Source organism: Bos grunniens, chromosome 9, assembly GCF_055505025.1.
Source record: "Bos grunniens cultivar Pamir isolate PY7600 chromosome 9, Bosgru_T2T1.0, whole genome shotgun sequence".
Taxonomy (NCBI): domain Eukaryota; kingdom Metazoa; phylum Chordata; class Mammalia; order Artiodactyla; family Bovidae; genus Bos; species Bos grunniens.
This window is the reverse complement of record NC_141173.1, coordinates 42,501,001-42,517,495: the sequence shown is the minus strand read 5'-3', so window position 1 is coordinate 42,517,495 and position 16,495 is coordinate 42,501,001. Positions and strand designations below refer to the sequence as shown.

The window sequence follows — 16,495 nt, the reverse complement described above, 5'->3', positions numbered from 1 at the left end:
CATTAGTGGTTCTGTGGAATGGAGGTGTGGTGGAAGTGTGAGTGTGTGTGTGTGGGAAGAGGGTGTGTGTCCTCAGAAAATTCTGCCATGGTGCCTCACATCTGCCTCAGCTTCTGTGTGAATACTTAAAAGAGAATGTTGTGAAGTCCGCTTCTGGCCCAGCTGGGGCCTAGGGGCGCACATTTGTTGTGGTTTTAGAGTCTCTGAGAAGCCATTTGTTGAGAATGGTTGCACGGGTGGTAATTCGGTGGGTAAGGGGTGGAGGATGGTCCTCAGCATTTTCATGGCTCCCTGCCCCCTGCACCTGGTCTTTAATCTCAATCCCATTAGAAGTTAGTGAGGTTATTTGTCTAGTGTGTCCACAGAGAAGTGAATGCATGCTCAGGAATGTATAATTTAGTGGGTAATTTGAAGCATCCAGGTATTGGAAACATTGTTGAGTGTTTGTTCTTAAAGTTCGAGTCCTCCATGTATAATCAGAGTTAGGCTTTAGGAAAGAACAGGCTGGCTCTTAATGGATCATGTTAGCTGGAATTGGTTAAAGTGTTTTTTCTTAGAAGAGAGGATTACGCATTATAGTAACAAGATGTTCTTTTATTTCCTAGTTTATCAAAAGATGTTGATTGGGAAATAGGGTGTGCAGATATTTTAGATCTTACTGTTTTAAAATAGATGAGCTCGAAAGAATGAGAAACGATTGTGTCAGAAGGTAAGCTGTGCCCAGGAGAGCTAAATAACTGGGGCTGGGGGTGGGGAAGGTAAATTTTTTTTTCTTTTCTGTATTTCTCTTGGACATCTTTTGGTTGTGTGCTTGTGTTTCTGTAAACTGGCTTCCTTAGGACGACTAGAGCTGAGCAGAGAGATGGCGCAGAGCTGTATGCAGATGCTCTTCACTCCTTCTGGTTTTTCCCTCCCCAAAAAGTTGTTGGTAAATTAATTTCAAGTTGATGGGGACCACTTGAGATTTTTATATGGGTGTGAGCTATTTGTTCACAAAATAAAGCAGATGAAGTTTATGAAACTTTAGAGAAGGAAGAATTCCTATCTCCCTCCTCCTTCCCCTTCTCAGGAGAGTTGTTAGAAAATCTAAAGCTTATCTAAACGCCCCTCTGGTTAAAAGCCAGATAAAGAAAACTCCAGGAGAGTTACTGGAGTTCTGGCTTCTTATTAATAGAATCAAGGTACTGGCCTCCTGGCCTTAGGGTCAGGTGGGTGGCCTCGGCCCCATTTCCCTCTGTGCCCCCACCACCCCATCACAGCCCTTCTTCTGTGGGCTTGGCCCTGCTGGTTTCATTCTCCTGCTGCGAACTCTTTAAGAATACAGATGACAGAGCCGGGCTCTGCGTCCCTGGTGGTGACCCTGGTCTTCCATGCCTCCTCACGCCCCAGTGGCCTCAGGGCCTGGCTGTCCTGTCGCAGTGACTGAGTTGGGATAGGTTGGCACAAGCGGCCCTCGTCCCCAAATCTGGTTTTGTTGACTCTGGCAAAAACCCAGTTCTTTCCAAACCACCTCCTGACGCCCTTGTGCTGTGAGATAAGAATGGGCTTCACCTGAGCAGTTTCGTGGGGCGTCTCCCCCTTCCTTTGTATAGAAACCATTTCAGAATGTGGGTTAGTGGGCTATAGTGTCAGGGAAAATGCGTGATTTTGGCAGAGATGTTTGTGATCCAGAGTATTTTCATGGTAGTTCCCCAAACAACCCTGGCAAGAACTAAGAGTTCCGTTTATCCTTTGGTATTTTAATGTTGTTCTCAAGCAGAGATTTTTTTTTTTTTTTTTAAGAGGCATGACTTCCATCTTTTCTACTCCCCTCTGCTCCCAGCAGCTGTATTTTGCAAACCCTTGTCAAGCCACAAGTTGGCGAGGTCAAAAGCCTACTGCTTATTTTTGTTGAGTTTATGAAACATGTGAACATATAGTGTTTTTAGGTAGTGCTGTGGAATGCTGATTGAATACTGGAAGTATTTCTGAAGAAGGAGTTAGGGTGAAAATACTTTTCAATATAACTGTCACCGCTCTAACTCTTCAACTTGAGCAGAATTTAACTAATGATATAGAAAATCTTTGGTGCTTATTATATTGAATTCACTTCCCAAGCATTGTTATTATTTTATATGAAATACCACATATGTTTTTATTATTAAAAAACTCTACAAAAAGCTATTGGGTACAGGGGATGCGTTTGCTGTTTCATTGTTCGATGTTTTCTCTTAGAAACATGCCTTTCTAGAGGGGAGGGCAAGTTTGTTAATGTAGTTCCTGAAGATTAGTTATTTACTCCAGGACAGAAAGGCATAATGAAAGCAGGAGCTTTATAGAATCTGCCTTCTTACGTCTCCTGTTTCTGAGACTTTATAATAAAAGCTGTTTTTATGTTTATAGTAATTGCTATCTAAGGGAACTTTTTGTGTACACATGAAATCATAATGACCTCTGTAAGACCACATGTTATGAGTGCCTTGCTGGTGTTATCATGCCAAAGTGAAAGTCGCTCAGTCGTGTCTGACTCTTTGCGACCCCATGGACTATATAGTCCATGGAATTCTCCAGGCCAGAATACTGGAGTGGGTAGCCTTTCCCTTCTCCATGGGATCTTCCCAACCCAGGGATCAAACCCAAGTCTCCTGCATTGCAGGCAGATTCTTTACCAGCTGAGCCACAAGGGAAACCCAAGAATACTGGAGTGGGTGGCCTATCCCTCTCCAGGGGATCTTCCCAACCCAGGAATCGAACTGGGATCTCCTGCATTGCAGGCGGATTCTTTACCAACTGAGATATCAGGGAAGCTGCCACTTTATCTCGTTAGTGATAAGCTTCATAGTTCAGTTGGAAATTGATTTTGCATTATTGCAAAATATGTAGGGTCAAGCATAGGATATTGCTTTGGAAGGACTGATGCTGAGGCTGAAGCTCCAATAATTTGGCCACCTGATGCAAAGAGCTAACTCATTAGAAAAGACCCTGATGCTGGGAAAGATTGAAGGCAGGAGAAGGGGATGACAGAGGATGAGATGGTTGGATGGCATCACCTACTCAAGACATGAGTTTGAGCAAGCTCTGGAAAGTGGTGAAGGACAGGGAAGTCTGGCGTGCTGCAGTTCATGGGAGTCACAAAAGAGTCGGACGTGACTGAGTGACTGAACAGCAACAATAGTATGTTTCAGTATTCCAGTGAAATATTTTAGTGGTGGCAGCCTGGTTCCCTGTCATTCTGTCCAGCTTTGCTTTAGACCCTGATTCTTTTCTCCTGTCGTTTTTGTTTAAGCTTACCATTTTGTTTTTCCTTCCTACAATATTCCCTTTTTAGAATTTTTCCTAAACTTATAATCTGTCAGTATGTATTATTTTACCAAAAAGGTCAATTGCTCTGTTTTCTATGTGTCTCCTCTCCATTCCATTATCCCATAGCATTGAAAATATTTTTATAATAAAATTTTTGCTATTATTTATGTGTTATTATCAGACCCCTTTGAGAGAGTTGTACTGCCTATGTCCAGAAAAATGTGGTTACATAAGACATTTTGCATGTGATTTGCATATAATTTTAGGAGCTTATTTATGCTCTAAATCCCATCCATGGACTTCTGTTTAATTCCCTAATTAAAAAAAAATACTGCTCAAAGTAAAAGTAGGAATGTGGACTTGGATATACAGGGGAAAGAAAACCTATGTCCAGATTACTTGGAAGAGTTATGAGTTGATGAGTGATGAACATCTCAAGTATGTTTTGTAAGCAGGGAAGCAAAATGTTTGTTTGTGAGAGGATGGGAAAGTTTAAGCAGGAAGTGAGAGTCCAAGATAGGAGTGCTGAGCAGGACTATTCAGGGGAAAGAGGAGGTCACCGTGCACCTGTCCAGAGGCAAAATTGTAGAGTGTTTGGGAGACTCTAAAACCCTAGCATGATCACACATATTGTTTCTTATAAGATTTGTGGTTAGATGAACTTGGAAAACGCTTAATATACTATCACCCTTTAGAGTCTTGAAGATGCATATCTTCTGGCTCATGTCCCTGAGGAGTCCTGCAGTAAAGAACCTGTTTTACACAGTTTAATCCAGCATCTCCCAGTTTTAGGTCCAGGGAATGCTTTCTGCAGAAAACAGTTTTCAGCAGAACACATGTTAGGAAATGAAATACCAGGTTAGAGAAACTTGTCCTCTCTGAGGTGTGGATGATATCCTGTACCCACAATAAGCAGAAAGAAATCCCCGGAGATTAGAAAATATCACTGTGGAGGTGGCAGAAGCTAAGTGAGACCACAAGTAGGCCGTGCGGCTGTGTCTTCCCGTGGCCCAAAGCAGGATGTGCAAGAATGTGAGTGATGCCGTTGGACTGTGTCGAGAGGTACACAGCCCAGAAGTTGCGTGAGTTCCTACCAGGGACAGGGAAAAAAAAAGGAGAGCAGACCTGAGAGTGTCCAGTTGAGCTGTCAGAAATGATGTCACCCGTTAAATCCAGAAGCCCACCAGTCTGAGACCAGGTAATACGCGGAGGTAGAACAAAATTACGTCTCCAGGTGTAAAAGGGATTTTCCTTTTCAGCTGTGAGGATGCTAACTTAAGACAAATTGTTTCTTCTTAAACAAAATGATTGTGATGTGTTTAATGAGATCAGGACGTCTCCTTGCTGCCTTGTGGTATTCATACCATTCTGGATAATGATTATGTGAAATTATGGATTCCGCGGGCTAAATTTAAGCCAGCAGTACAGGGCAAAGGGCGCTTTGATTCTGCTATGCCTGTTGTCCTGTGTTATCAGTCTCCTGAGCCTAGCATTCACTTGGTTAGGTGCCCCATGGTTTTGATATGTTTTTTTAAACATATTCTGCAGTATTAATACACTTCGATGGCTCATACCGTAGACCTCTATGTGGCTGAGTCCAGCTGTACCATGTGTGGTAGCTGGAGAGCTATTTTGGGAACAAACTTCATGTTTCTTCTAATTTTTAATAAGCACTTAGGTCTGCCTGGCTTTTGAGGTGTATCACAGAGTCCATCACATTCCACCTACTACAGTACTAAAGAGGTTCTAAAACTAGGATCCGTGCTTTGGCTTTTATTTTTATTTTTTTCAAGTTAGTGAGTCTTCTTCCTTTGCTGAAACTACTTCTAGTCAGCCGTATTTGTTAAATAACCTCTTCCAAACCCATAAATTCTAAGCTAGAATTTGTGAACCTTCAAGCTAAAGCAAGCAAGAAAAAACTTAATAAAATATAGAGACATAATTTGTTTCGTGCAGTTTTTAGGTTCCCAAATACTTGGTGAGGCTTGTGTCTCTCTCTAAGGATCTGGTTCCCATGCAATTCATAATAATACAGTATTGTGGGTTCTCTCTGGTTTAATTCTTGCCTTCCTCTGGACCCTCCTGTCTTCTGTCTCCCCCAGTTTAGTGAAGGACCTCCCCCTACCACCTTGCTTCTCTCAGTTTGAAACAGTCTTTTTGCCCTAGAATTGTGTTCTTCAGTGGTTTCTTCATCTTCGCTTATGTCACCTCAGCCTTCAGAGGAGGAAGGGATTGGCTCGGTTCTGCTGACACATCTGCTCCCCACCTCTGTTGATGTGCACATTCACGGTGGGGATGACAGGGGATTACCAAGCAGTTGCTGAGTGATAAACTGAACCAAGGCAACCGCAAGCAGGATGTCAAAAAAAAAAAGCCACTGAGACACACTGGCCATGCTCTGAACCAACTGTTTGTGCTGGGACTACTGGGAAAGAGGAGAAAAAAATCTAGAACCGACTCTTGAGCAAAGTTGTGAAGTACACCATGAGTCAGAAGCACATTCCAAAGGTTTGGGGCTGTCCAGATTTGGGGGTGGGCTGGGGGAGGAGTGTTACACATTTTATGGAGATTGACTTACTGGAAATTCACCATCATGGAAACAGAGATTTAGGGCAAGAATTCTGAATATGTTCTGGGAAGGCTCCCATTCATGGAATTGGTTTGGCAGACAAATGGCTTCCAGGAATGCCAGCCAGACTTATATAGCGAGATGAAGATCGTTGATAGTCTCTGTTCCGTTCACTGCAACCTGGTAATGACTGGAAAACTCCCACCTAGGGCAGAGGCCCTCTCTTTGCTCTATCGAAAGAAGTTATGATAACTGGTTTTACTCTTGGCTTTTCACTAAAATGGCCAGGGAGAGGTGTCTCAAAGTCTCCTCTGTGTATGTTCTTTTTCTCTCCTTTTCTTTTTTTAGGTGTAATTAATAGAAAGATTATTAACAGTTATTATATAAGAAACTTGAGATGTAAACTGAGTTTATTAGAAAGTTGAATGACATCTGTCTGCATATTCCTGGATCAGAATAACTTTGCAAGAGCAGGGTGTTTTTTTATTCCTTGCCCTCCATCTTCCTTTTACCCTGTTATTATTCCAGTTAATAAGTAAATGACCCTCTGAACTGAAAAAGGCTTAGGAATGTTCTTTAAAACATAAGCGTTTTAAATAAGGATTTTCTTTTAAACAGGGCAATTTTATATAAAAAGTATAATCCTTTTAGGTATTATTTTAAGCTTATTTTAGGACCCCCAAATATTTTTTTCTCTTTTTTTAGTATTTAAATTATGGAAGTATGATAACACATTTACAGGAGACTTGGAAAATACAGAAAAAAGTTACATGTAATTCCACTATATGTAGCAAGTAGTTTTTTATGTAGATAAATCAAGATTTTTAATTGAAGTTTCAGTATCAGACTCTCAAAACTAATAGAATGAATATACAGAAAGTAAAAGGATATAGTAAACCTGAAAAGCACCATGAATCAATTCAACATGATTAAGATTTATGTAGTTTTCATGCAACAGGTTACAAATTCCATTTAAGTTAGGACCCCTCCCCCAAATATTTTATTTCTGTACATCTGTATGCTCTCAGCTATGTCTAGAATTGTGTGTATGTGAGTATCTGTGTACTTATCACAACTGGAATTTGTAGATTTATGTTTTGAATACAGTTATTTTCCCTATTTTGAATGGTGTTTACTGTTTGATTTAGAAAGTAGTATAGGGCTTCCCTGATGGCTCAGTGGTAAAGAATCCACCTGCCAATGCAGGAGACACAGGTTTGATCCCTGATCCAAGAAGATTCCGCATGCTGCAGAGTGTTTAAGCCCATGCACCACAACTATTGAGCCTGTGCTCTAGAACCCAGGAGCCACAACTACTGAATCTCACATGCTGTAAGGCCCGCGCTCCGCAACAGGAGAAGCCACTGCAACAAGAAGCCCACACACTGCAACTAGAAAAAAGCCTGTGCAGCAGTGAAGACCCAGCACAGCCTAAATAAATACATAAATTGAATTTAAAAAAGAAAGCCTAAATATTTTAGAATTATAGGCTTTTATAAGGCTTCTCATAATGATCCTTTATGTGGTGTATGCCTTGCCCTGGAATTTGATGGGGATTTTGTGCTTCTACAAAGATGGTCTTTTCTACTACAGAGTTGGTCTTTTTTCTTGGTTAACTGTCACAGAAGACTTTCCTGAGTTCATTAATATTTTTGACCGTATTTCAGTGGGCTTAGTTCTGTAAAACCCTCTTCCACCTTCCTTGGGGGGCGGGGGTGGGGGAACAAGCCAGTGACAAATTTTAGTCCATTAAACTCTGATTTACAAACTTAGCAATGCTTTAGAGTAAGTATCTGAGAAGTAGGCTTTGCTCCACATCCACCATATAGTTCTTTCTGTTAAGGCTTATACCCTTTCTTCAGACAAATTCCATCCCTTCTTTCCGTCCCATTTATTCTTGACTGGATGTAGATCGTCCCATTTCAAGTTTTCTTCCAGAATGTAACCACTTTCCAGCAAAAAGATGTTGCATAGATGGTTCTTTCCTAAAAGATCCACCTGGCTATACCAGCCCTCCATTTGAGCAAAAGATTGAGTTGCTGCCCAGCAACATTTGCTTCTAGATATTTGTCTTTCAAGACTTCTGAGAAGTAAGCCATTTACTTTTTGTTTTTCTTTCTTTCTTATTGAGATATGGTAGACATATAACAGTGTATTAGTTTTAGGTGTATAATGTAATGATTTTATATGTGTATATTATTTTGAAGTGCAACCACAATAAGTTTAGTTAATATCCATCACCATACATATTTGCAGTTTTTTAAAGTCATTCACTTTTAAGAGACTACTGACAAGCTTAACATGAATTGGTGCTGAATATTTTCTTTCATTATTAAAATATTTGTGTTCACTGATGAAAATGTAAAAGCTGCAGATTGCAAAAACAGAGAAAATAAAAACCACCTATGATTCTGTGGTTTATTGTTAACCTTTTATTGTGCTTATTTTTTATTGTTTGGCTGGTTAGTATTGTGTATTATTATACCTATGGCCTTAAAACCTGGTTTGATGTCTTCGTCAGTTTTCATAAAGGGAGTGGGATTTATGGAAACTTTTCCATATCATTAACAATTGTTATTGACTTTAAAAATTAAACATATTATTTTGAAATAATTGTAGACTCACATGCAGTTGTAAGAAATAATACAGAGAGATTCCATATGCCATCCCCAGATTCCCCAAATGGCGATATCTTGCAAAATTCTGGTACCCACAGGCAAGTTACTAACATTGATACATTCGAGCTATAGGACATTGCTATCACTAGGATTCTTCTTGTTGCCCTTTTATAGCCATACACACCTTTTATGGCCTCCACCCTGACCCCTGGCACCCTCATCTGTTCTCCCTTTTTGTAATTTAGTCTTTTCAAGAATGCAGTGTATACAAGAATGATATAGTATGTGACCTTTCAGAATTGGCTTTTTCCATTAACCTAATTCCCTGAAGATTTATCCAAGTTGTTACACATATCAATAGTTTGTTGTTTATTGCTAAATAGTATTCCATTATTTGGATATATCACATTTTATTTATCCATTTCTCAGCTGACTGGATATTTGGGTTATTTCCAGTTAGGGGCTATTTTGAATAAAGCTGCTATGAACATTTGTGTACATGTTTTTGTGTGAACATAAATTTCCATTTTCTGGGCTAAATGTCCAATGACTTTTAGTTTTAATGATGGTATAACATTTAATGATGGCATAATGTGTTTTTCATAGCATGTTTTCACATAGTGTAATGCCCTCCAAATTCATTCATATTGCTGCAAATGACAAAATTTTATTCTTTTTTTTTTTTGGCTTAGTATATCTGTACCACATTATATATATATACCATATCTTCTTTATCTGTTTGTCTATTACGGACACTTAGGTTATTTCAGTATCTTGGCAATTATAAATAATGCTGCTATGAACGTTAGGGTGCATATATCTTTTAGAGTTGTAGATAAGTCTTTATGCACATCTTTTATTTCTAGAAGTGGAATTGATGCCTCAGAGTATGCATAATTTTAAAACTTTTCCCCCTAGTATCTCTTTTTTTCTTTCATAAAAACCTGCTAGACTCCCACCAGCAGTGCCCATTTCCATGCCCTTGACAACACAGAGCATTATTACTTTAATAAATCTTCATAAATTTCTGCCTTACCCCAGTAGCAGCATACATGTACGACTCAACTGTTGGTTTTCCAATCTTGCTTGCCTAAGAAAATCTTCTAGAATCGGAGAATACCACCAGGATCTTGTTTTGCATGAGATTTGGGAGTCTGCTAAAACCTCAGAAGACGTGGTATAAGATGGATACAAAGAATTCTGAATTTCTGTATGTTGTTTTCTGTTGTATCTCATTTGGCCCAGGAGAACTAGACCTTAAAAAAGAAAAAACCTTTGAGATATGAATCACTTTTTATAAAAGTTGGTTAATATAAACAACATAGTGAACTGTGTGTTATGCTCATCTGAAGCTCTTAGAGATGAGATGAGATTGAAGTTTAGACTTTTTATGAAACTTAGAGTGGTGAGATACTTTTCTTTCTCATGCTAAAGTTTTTAGTGTTTCTCTGTGTGTGACTAGGCAGTGATTTTCAAGGATTAAGATAAGGTTAAGAATATATATTTACTAAAACCTGGGGAATGTATTTTTGTTTCTCTGATATAAATGAAGTCTGGTTTCAAAATTACTTTCTGGTTGGAATATGACAAACTGACATTCCTTCCAGTGTAAGATGTTTTCTCCTTTTTATGTTTCAAGATCTATTGTTATTTGTTTTCTTCTTTACCTGTGGTGCCATATTTAACCTGAATCAGTCTGATTTCAGTAAAAATTGTTTTCTTCTTAGAATAGCTAGTCACTCTTACAGAAGGTTGGACAGTTTCAGAAGAGATTGTGCCCACCAATTTGTTTGGTGCTTAATTGACATGATGAAGGCAGACCTTGTTCTTACAAATAAATGAATAAAGGAGGCTAGCAGAATCTGGCATTTCTCTTTTTAAAGTTATAAGAAATCCTTACTCATTTTGGCATTTTAATACACAGGTTCATAGCTGAAGAGTAATAGGGAATGTAACAAAATGAGTGAATCAAGTAAACTATCATCCATGAAAACTATTCATTTTTTAAGGAATGATAAAACTTTCTATTGTCATTTTTTCCCAATTTCTTATGATTCTTACAGCATTGGTGGTTTTCAGTTTATCTAGTGGGAGTTCTCTGGTTGCCTAATGGTTAGGATTCTGGGCTTTTCACTACAGTGACCTATGTTAAATCCCTGGTCAGGGAATTGAGAGCCCACAAGCCATGTGATATGGCTGGAAAAAAAAATTAAGTATCTAGAACATTTATATGCATGTTGATCTAGGAAAGAAAATATAGTGTTGAACATGAAGTGGTTGTTCTTATCTCCAGGTATATATAATACAGGAAGGAATCTCTGCCAAATGGAGGACAGAGAGTGACCTGCTGGGGGAGTGTTGGCTAATTTAGCCTTTCCCAGACTGAATATGTAGCATCATTTTCCTTCATGGCAGTATGAGGGCTCTGGAATTTATCAACTTATTTTAATCTCAGAGTTTAGTTCTATTTTGAAATAAAAATTTTTCTCTGGTATGGTACCTTACAGACAATTTATACCTGTAGGTCTGAGAACTCCTAGAAGAATCTTTTGGAGAAGGCAGTGGCACCCTACTCCAGTACTCTTGCCTGGAAAATCCCATGGACGGAGGAGCCTGGTGGGCTGCAGTCCATGGGGTCTCGAAGAGTCGGACATGACTGGGCGACTTCACTTTCACTTTTCACTTTCCTGCATTGGAGAAGGAAATGGCAGCCCACTCCAGTGTTCTTGCCTGGAGAATCCCAGGGACGGGGGAGCCTGGTGGGTTGCCGTCTATGGGGTCGCATAGAGTTGGACATGGCTGAAATGACTTAGCAGCAGCAGCAGCAGAATCTTTGCCTATGAAATTTACTAGGAATGGTGACTAAAGCCACCCTGAAAGAATATGATTTACATTTGATCAAATGCAAACAACAGCATCAGACTTTCAGACCATTTTGACTAAAATGATGATGTTTAGTTCTAATCTGAGTGTTTATTAGTAGACAATTTGGTGTCATGCAAAATTAGTTTATTGAGGAAGTCAGAAGGTGCTGTGTGTGAATGTGCTCAGTTGCTTAGTCGTGTCCAACTCTGCAATCCCCTGGACTGTAGCCCGACAGGTTCCTCTGCCCGTGGAATTTTCTAGGTACAAATACTGGAGTGGGTAGCCATTTCCTTCTCCAGGGGATCTTCCCAGCCCAGGGGCTGAACTTCGGTCTCTTCCATCTCTTGCAATGGCAGGCAGATTCTTTACCTTTACCTGGGAAGCCCCAGAAGATGCTAGAGGAGAGAAAAACGTACATTTTAGACAAACAAGACTTATTTTATAGATATTTCAGGAAATTTTTGCATATGAAAATCTAGAAGTATGGTGATTTTAATAAGTAATAAAGAGGAACTGAAAGACAGCAGTATGTTTCTTGGTGAATAAATAAGGTGAAAATCATTGGGTTACTTTGACCCCTTCAGTGTCAAGTCAAGTTTTTGTGGATTGTTAAACCTTTGGGATAACTATGTGGAAGAACTTCCTGACATTTTTTTTTTAATTCTTTTTGGATTTGGATAACATTTAACAGCGCCATGCCTTTGCCTGAAGTGAGTGAATAGTCCTGTTCTAAAACTGTATTGGAGTGTGGAGGTTTCACATGATTTATTAGTACATCATATTTGACATTGACCTATTTGTGAACAAGGAATATTCAGTTCACATTCATTGTTCATTATTGTGTTTGAACAACAAATAAATGTTACAGTTTTAGAGTCTGTGCTTGAACTGAAATTGAACAACAGCCTGTTAATTCAGCCAAAGAAAACAGCCAGTCTGGATGTTTCAGGGTTCCCAAAGTTTTTAAATGGTTTTTTTGGCTGTTGCTTTCTTGCTGTTTGGTTTGGGCCTTTTTTTTCTCTTTAAAGCACCTGGAGAATTGTCCTAGCTCTGGTGCATTCCCATCGAGAGGCCCTCACACGCTACTTCTGAACGTCCCGAAAGGGTGGTGATTTTGAGACATCTACCATTTTCTTGTGGTACGGCTCACCTGGGGATGGTAACAGCCCAATGAAAAGAGAGAAAGGGGTACTTAAAGCCAAGTGCTTCTGTTTCATAGATGTTTTTCATACTGTTTTACAAGGCCATGGCCTCCTGGCTTTCCTAATTTTTATTTTTAAACTTAAGGTATTGCTTAGGCCAAAATAAACTTTTTAATTGAGATAAGTGAAGTTTGCAGTCACACTTAATCAGCATCCTTCTGTTTAAGTACTGCTACTTTTTTTGAGTACACATAATGTATCAGACACCGCACTGGATCCTGTACATACACTGTTTCTCATACACACTTTGAAAGTTACTCATTTCTCAAACAAGAAACAGAGGCTTAGATCAATTAAAAGTTTGCCGAAGGTGACACTCTTCATAAACAAAAGGGTGGGAATTCAAAATGAATTATCTTAATTTCACATATGGCTCAGGGATGATTGGAATTACCCTACAAAAAGAACGTATATTTGTTGTTCTTTTTTGTTTTAGCACAGGGAATATTGGAGTATTTCCAGTTTTGATAACCTGCTCAGATAAAATGAGGGGCCTGACCAGAATGGCTGAGGTGGGGAGTGTGGAAATGTAGTATGAGGTTGAGGTAGGACAGAAAATCAGGTTCAATGGAAAAATCACAAGATACAATTATTTTGTAAAATGTGGTACTTTCACATCTCTCAAAAGACCAGAAAAAAGGCTTTTTTTAATCTTATAATGCAAATATCTGATACTTGAAAATTAATTTGCTTTGCAGATTGTCATCGGTAGAATGTTTTAGATTTTTTAATATAAGAATTATAAGTAAATTAAGACAGTTGTGCATTAACAAATTTGATCTGGACAGCTTTAGTCTGAAACAGAACAGTATAAATTTTAAGAGAGGTGGGGGAGTTCCCTGGTGGTACAGTGGAGAAGAATCCACCTGCCCCAGTGCAGGGGTCACGGGTTTGATCCCTGGTCGGTTAAGATTCCTTGGAGCAACTAAGCAACTAAGTGCAGTAACTATTGAGCCTGTACTCTAGAGACCGCGAGCCGCAACTGCTGAGCCTAAGTGCTGCAACTGCTGAAGCCCATGTGCCTAGAGCCTGTGCTCCACAACCAGAGAAGCCACCACACTAGAGAAAGTCCTCAAACAGCAAAGAGCAAGCACAACCAAAAAAAAAAAAAACCTTAAAAAAGAGAGGTGGAGCAGGATGGGAACACAGTTTGGTATTCAGGGTTTGAGGACCAGAATTCTGTATACTTTTGCTTGGAGGCTGATCACAGCCTCTTTCTTGGCTGTCAGTAATGTTCTTCTCAGTTAATGACTAATTGCTGCTCTTGCCTAGAAATCCAGAAACTCTGGAGATGAGGGATTCTTTCTGAAACTAATCCCACAGTACATCACCCTTTTTGTTCGCTGCCATGGACTATACCCTGGCTCCTCTTCCCAAGGGCGGTTCGCTGTGTGGTAGGGTGGTGGTTTCTACATAGTAATCAGCCTTCTACTATTGTGATTTTCCTCCCTCTCACCCTTAACTCTTTGGGTTCTTCACACACAGTGGCATGACTGCTAGTAGCACAAAAACCAATAAGAGAACGGGGTGGGCATGGGGGGAAAAGTTTTCTCAAATTTGATGTGTCTACATAGTTCTGCCATGCTGTGATCAAGGAAACCCCATTAAAAAACTTTCTTCTTCTTCCCAGGAAGCAGCCTTGTGAACAGGCAGGTTCAGAAAGCCAGGGAGCCAAGAAACTTTTTTGCAGTGCTTTTATCAGCCAGACCTACTTTTACCAAGGGCTTAGTGATCAATCTCTATGTTTTAAGTGGTTACACTGTGTATTTTGATCACTTTTTACCGATTTGCACAGCTGGCTGATTGGTCGCTGTTACGTGTGTGATTTTCATTTTTCTTGCCTTCTGTGGCACAGGGGTCAGGGTGCAGGGCCCATAAAGATAGCTCAACAGAAGCAGGTTGAAGAGGCAATGTTAGTTCAACTAGCAAGTGTCCATGTTGGGTTTGTTTGTTTTTTTGTTTTGTTATATTTGAAAAACAAATGAACCTCTGAGATAGAAGAGTACTGAGGGGCAAAGTATTGTCATTGGTTCTTAAACTCATGGAATTTAGAACTGGACTTTTTAATTGATTAACTTGTATGTTTTGTCTTTCATACCCAAAAGGGCATACTTAGGAGATAAAAGTGTTCTTTTTTTTTAAATCACTACTTGAAATTCTGTGGAAGAATAACATTTCCTACACTCCTTTATCAGAAACTTGTTTCATTAATACTAGGTTTTCTGCTCCTGGTAAAGTTTTATGTCTTGAAGATTGGATTGTGAGATGCATTTGTTTCTAACCCAGTTTGTCTTGCTCTACTCAGACGCCCAGATGACTATGAATAAATTCTACTCAGTCTCCAAAACCCAAGGGAGGCCCTATATTACTTGTCTGCCATCCTGACATGTAGTAATATATAAGCATCCTTTAATGGCTCACAGATTAAATTCTTTGAATGCTTTACCTTTAATGTTAAGGAAGAAATTTATTCATTCACTCAGTAAATGTTTATTGATGCCTACTACGTGGCAGGCACTGAAATGTATATTCTTTAACAGTGAGTTACCCTGGAAGAACTATTTGATCATTACCCATGTCTTGGTTCATCACTGCAGCAGTTTGAGAGTCAATGGCAGGTCTGGCCTTCAGTTTTATCCTGTTTATCCTGTTTGCTGCCATTTCCCAAGGACCTTTGTATCATAGAATATCAGAGTTGAAATATATGTAGAAAGTCCTAATCTAGTTCCCTCATTCTATTCATCAGGAGTAATATAGAATTCCATATGCATAGTCCTAGTCAGCCTTAAGATCACCTCGAGCTTCTCTGTTTCCATTGTAAGTATATGTTTTATACTCAGAATTATTTTTAAAATGCTTGAGTTGAGTGAAATCTTTAGTTCAGGCTCTTGGAAAACTTGATCTGTGGATAAATGGACACTTCTACTTAAAGATGATTGAGAATTGGCTATCACAGACCTGTGTTCTGGTATTACAAGTAGTTCTACCAAAGAGGCTTATTCTAACTAAAAACTATCTTTTTCCCCCCAGAGGGAAATGGAACATGGACTGGATTAGGACCATAGTCTAAACAAAGTAGAAGGCTACTCAAAGAACTTTTCAGAACTTGAATAAAAAGAAATGCCCACCATTTTCTGGTGCTTCTGCATTTTCTCTATCAAACACACAATCCAGAAACAAAAATATCCTGACAGAAATCAAGAAACCAAATATCCTACCTGCTAGCCAACTCTAGGGGTTCTGAACAGAGTGTACCATTAAGGATTCCTTTTAGCTGTCTTGAGATTTATTTGAAAACCACTCCAGTGTATGCTTATAAGCAGAAAACAATTTAAAAGCTCTTCTTTTGGCCTTGATACTTTAAAAAAAATAGGATTTAGCATTGCTGATCGTCACTTCTCCAAAGTTTGAAGAGAACCATGCTATTCTCAAAGTGGAAAAAAAATTAAAAAGCTTAACTTTTTCTTTACCCCTACTCTCCCAGGGTCAGAAAACTGGCCCTGGATTCCCTGGACAGATTTGTTTCTACCTCAAGCTGCTTCGGCAGTTAATGCTCAGCGGTACAGTGTGCTTTTTTTCTGTTAACACCAAGGTAGCTGGAGTGCTTCCTCCAACTGCAAATGAGTGTTCGCCAGACCTCAAGATTTTGCCTTCATTTAAATGTATAGTTACCAGAGGACATGATGTGGAAGAGGTTATCGGAGGTTAGTTCTTAAATGTCTTTAAGATCAGCCTGCCGTAATGGTTGGTATAAACCCGCAATGGTTTGTAACTGGTAAGCTGAGTAAATGGATTATCTCTGAACCTTACTATTTTTAGCCTTCCCCCCAAAATGAATCGTGAATGGTTATGTCACTTCCAAAAAATTTTGTTTTAGTGAGGGCTTAGAGACCAGACAGGACCCTGGAGTTGTTCCTGGAAGGGTGGGGCTGGTGGTGCTGACTGGGCATAGTCCACCA

General features: G+C 39.4%; 1 protein-coding gene across 12 annotated transcripts in view; it reads left to right on the top strand.

The window, feature by feature from the left end:
* Nucleotides 1–16,495, top strand: part of FOXO3 (forkhead box O3) — a 119,566-nt gene that overhangs the window by 31,234 nt on the left and 71,837 nt on the right. The window contains exon 1 of one of the 12 annotated variants that reach the window (XM_086317437.1): nucleotides 461–709. The exons of the other annotated variants lie outside the window; for them this stretch is intronic. The gene's annotated coding sequence lies outside the window, so the exon portion shown is untranslated. Of the gene's footprint in view, nucleotides 1–460; nucleotides 710–16,495 lie in introns of those variants that run through there. 12 annotated transcript variants of the gene reach the window in all.